Source organism: Labeo rohita, unplaced genomic scaffold (assembly GCF_022985175.1).
Source record: "Labeo rohita strain BAU-BD-2019 unplaced genomic scaffold, IGBB_LRoh.1.0 scaffold_176, whole genome shotgun sequence".
In the NCBI taxonomy this organism is placed as follows: domain Eukaryota; kingdom Metazoa; phylum Chordata; class Actinopteri; order Cypriniformes; family Cyprinidae; genus Labeo; species Labeo rohita.
The window spans coordinates 34,046-38,764 of NW_026127956.1; the positions used below are offsets into that span (position 1 = coordinate 34,046).

A 4,719-nucleotide genomic window follows, 5' to 3' on the forward strand; every position below is an offset into this window, starting at 1 on the left:
GTCAACAGTGTAATTATACATGTAATTACAAAAGTTAATTGCATATATAATTACATGCAGGTATTTTTAAAAATATAAGTACAATGTAAAAACATGTATGTACACAATAAGTGCATTGTATCAAATGATTCATTTAAATGTATGTACATAGTAGTTAAGGCCACCTAATATAAAGTGGGACCCAACATTTTTTAGAGTGTTTGCTCATTATTATCACAGGAATAATTAGCATTTAAAAAAAAAAATCAAATCTCCAACACACAGAGATACAATGAGCATTCATAATAATATTCCAGGCTACAACACATTAAAAAAATAAATGCATTAACACCAGATATGAGGTCAAATTTTGACTACTTGAATCCTTTTCAGTAGCTTACTAATTCATAAGGCTGCAATAATGACCACTTATACATATTGATGCTTCACACATGATTTGTTTATTGAACATTCAAACAAATACTTAATCCTTTCTCATTGCAAAAATCACTTAACATTTCAAAAAAGTGGATCCATGGAAGATTCAAAAATAAAAGGGCAGGTCACCCCTATTGCAGACTCCAAGATCTCAAGGAAGTAAACAAATGTCCTCCAAAACAGACTAGGGTTTAGTTTGTAACTCTGAAAGACAGAATAGATCTTACACAATATAAGTTAACAGAATACGGACACTGGGCCAAATCAAAAGAAAACAATCAGATCTATTGTAGCAGCTGGAATCCGGAGCTCCACACGCCCTCGACGCACACGCTTAGAATGAGCTCAACCATGTTTCAAAAATGACACTTCTTTATCAGCTGGCTCCAAGTTCACCAACCACGTGATCCATCACTACGCCAATAAGGTACCTGTACACACAAGCACATGCACATACACAAAGCAAATCGCGCAGATGCGAGGATCGTAACAGAGTGTTTGCTCATTATTTTTGTAGGAATAATTAGCATTTTTAAAAAAAAATCTAATCTCAAACACACAGAGATACAATGAGTATTCAAAATAATATTCCAGGCTATAACTCATTAAAAACATAAATGCATTAACACCAGATATGAGGTCAAATTTTGACTACTTGAATCCTTTTCAGTAGCTTACTACTACTTCATAGGCCTGTAATAATAAGGACCACTACATATTGATGCTTTACACATGATTTGTTTATTGAAAATTCAAACAAATACTTAATCCTTTCTCATTGCAAAAATCACTTAATATTTCCAATTTTGGAGTGGATCCATGGAAGATATGATGAAACCTTTGCATAAACTTCAGGCCGTTTACGACTATTGTAGGCTGTTGGGTCACCAAAGGAAGTGATGCCGACTGCAGTGTCTCCACAAACCAAAGGACCTCCTGAATCCCCCTGTGAAGAAACACAGATCAACACATGACTGAAGTGACACTTCTCACTACTGATAGTCTCAACTTGATATTGTTTTCACATACACTACAACTTCCTCCATGCCATAGACACACATCATCTGTGAGGCTGAGTAGTAGTTTTTCCATTTATTTTTGCATTCAGTGTTATTCATGATCTTCACATCTGCTTCCATGAGATGTGTGCTCTTTTTCCCTTTAAGACTCAGTCTTCCCCAGCCGGCGACACTGCAGGCAGAATCAGGTTTGATGTCTCCCTCTTGTGTTGGTATGGAAATCATCTTGACATTGTCATTTTTGTTCGACTTCTTTCTCTAGATGTAATACAATAACATTATCATCATTAAAAGACAGACTGACTAATTGTTTAAAATAAGTCATTTGAACTACTGTTACCCTCAAAAACATAATGTTGTTCTGGAAAGTGTGAATGTTAAAGTCCGAATGCATGTGGTAAGATTGCACTTTAATGCAGACAGACCCTTCATTCTTTGTTAGGTCCTAATATAATATTATGTAATCAGTCTCACCAGTGAAGGTCAAGTGTGGCAGCAGAGAGGCCAGCAGGAGCAGAGAGATGATGGTCATGATGAAAGTAGACAATCAGCAGGCTTCCGCTAAAACACTCTATAAATATAAGGATGGGTGGAGACCCTGAGCTGGCAGTAAGTGTGTGTTGTTGTTGCTGTTTTTTTCACCTTTTGGTGTCAAACACTGATGTGGTGTCAAACACTGTTGAAACCACAGTATACAGTATGCATGTACTGTAGCTCTGGCTATATTTTGTGTTTCTCAGTGTCAGAGTATGGAAATGGCTATACTATTGAAACAGTATTTTAATTTTTACAAATTGGCCCCAAAGTGCAAACATTGAGAAGATCAAAACATTTACAGAGGTTAGTCAACATCAAAACAGCTTGGGGTGTTTAGGCTAGGCTAATGTAGCAGGCTGATCCAGAGGGCCAGTATCCTGCAAAGTTTAGCTCCAACCCTATTCAAACACACCTGAACCAGCTAATCAAGGTCTTACTAGGTATACTTGAAACCTCCAGGCAAGTGTGTTGAGGCAAGTTGGAGCTAAACTCTGCAGGACACCAAATTCCTGACATCCAACAAATCAAGCTTCTTTGGTGGCTTGGACAATAATAGCCCTAGTTTATGCGTGTCCTTCTGATGAGAGTTAGAATGGGTTGGGAGAAGCCTGTGGTGGGGCTTCACAAGAGTTGAGTCAGCAGATGAAGGGGCCTCTGCAACACTTCATTCCAGCACAGAACTCAGGTTTGTTACTGTCCTATACTTGTGCAGAGGTTGATTTTGCCACTCTTAGGTGCACTCTGTTGCATCTATATGAGGATCCACCCACATTTACAAGATAAGAGCATAGTGCCACTTTCTGAAGACAGGTGCCCACCCTCCAGAGTGCAGGTCCTCTCTCCTGTGTTCAGCTCTGGCAAACCAAGAGCTGACTTATCATAACAATATTTCGCCAACTGCTTTCAGTGGCGAAGCTGAGCCACAACCCCAGTCACTATACATGGCTCCAGAAACTTGTTTGTTACTGGAAAAGACATCTTTAGTCTCTGCAACATTAACCTTTGGGCAGGGGTGTTGTTTGTGTTTAGCTGAGGTGTTTCTCCAATGAAGAATTGCTTTTCAAGGGTGGGTTCTGTCATGTATGGCTTTGCAGAGATTTTTATCAATTTTGATAGTCAACTCATAGTTTCCATTTGACTTACGATGTCTTGGTGAGGAAGTGATTTGATCTATCTGTGATCACCCTATCTGGCTGACCATGTTGAGCAAACTTAGCCTTGAGCAGTACTTGATGACTGTTTCTGCAGATAAATAAGGAAGCATTTCAGTCTCCCAAGTTCAATCTGAGAAGTGGTCCACGATTAGAAGATAGTCCCCTTTTGCTGATGACTGAACAAGTCCATGTTGACAATCTGCCATGGCCTGCTGGGGATGTTATGAGACAGCATAGCATGGTTTCTTTCTGTTGATTGTGGGCTGCAAATCCATTGCAAGTTGAACAGTTGAACAGACGAAAGATATCTTGGTTGATGAGTTGTACATCTTCCTAATCCTTGTGCAGATGACATATGACATGACACTAGATATCAAGGATGTGGTCAGTCTCTGCTGGTACCAATTCTTGGCTGTAATGTTGAAATCTTTTGCAAGACAATACAGAGACGCTCTTTCACGATTGAGCTTGGCTAAATAATTAGCAAACCTGATGAGACGCTGTACACCTTTGGCACCTTTAGGTACAATGTCCATGATAGACCTCACTTTTTCTAGGTCAGTAGATGGAAGGATATGGCCATGGAGCAATTTTTAAAAGCTACTGTAAGTTGTGGCTTGACCTCTCTGCAATGCTCCAACAGGGCCTGAAGTTTAAAATCATGATCATTCTTCTCATGCTGGCCTGAGTCACCACATCCAACAACAAGAAATATCATCTGCAATTTGCTTAAGTCCCTTTAGACTGTAAAAGTTCATGCTGTTTCCATCATGATAGCACCTCAGGTGCAATGGATTACCCAATGGGAGCCAATGCCAAGAAACCTGTCTTTTTAAGCAAGTGTTGATCAGTGAATAAAAGGGAGCTGCAGATGGAATTTATTTCTGTTTTTCTGAAGATTTTGAACATAAAACAAAAATCACTTAACATTTGAATATTTTGAATAAAATGGAACTGCAGCAATAAAAACCACTTACACATATTGAATGCTTAATGTGCAATATTTGTTTATTGAACATTTAAACAAATACATTAATCCTTTTCATTGCAAAAATCACTTAACAATTGCAATTATGGACTGGATCCATGGAAGATATGCTGAAATCTTTGTATAAACTTCATTGTTTATTGTTTCATCACCTCACCTAATGTTTGCGGCTGACTGCAAATGATCATAATAAGCAGTCCAGCGCCGAGAAAAGAAAAAGGGAAAAAAAAAAAAAAAAAAAAAAGATGAAGCCCTTCTATCACAGGTACGTTTATAACTTTTTTGGCTGTTGACGTTAATAACATGTTTTAATGACAGTAATAATTTTAACATCACCAATGCATCTGTCTTACTATTCTAGTTTCCATGGCTTAAAATGCATTAGGCATTAGGTTTCACTAAATAACACTGTTAAAATACATAATGCGGGCTAATACGAAATAAACAATTTACATTACATATTATTACAAATGCCTGCAAAGGGCGCCAAAGGCCTAATTATTGTTGTTTTAATTGACCAAACATTTAATTCAAATATCCACTTAATCTTGCAATAGAAATGCTACAACCTCTATACTTTCTTCAACATAAACATGTGGACATC

The 4,719-nt window shown here is 37.9% G+C and overlaps 1 pseudogene; it reads right to left on the bottom strand.

Moving 5' to 3' along the window:
- Positions 1 to 1,011: 1,011 nt before the first annotated feature.
- Positions 1,012 to 1,979, bottom strand: LOC127158878 (duodenase-1-like; annotated as a pseudogene).
- Positions 1,980 to 4,719: the final 2,740 nt, after the last annotated feature.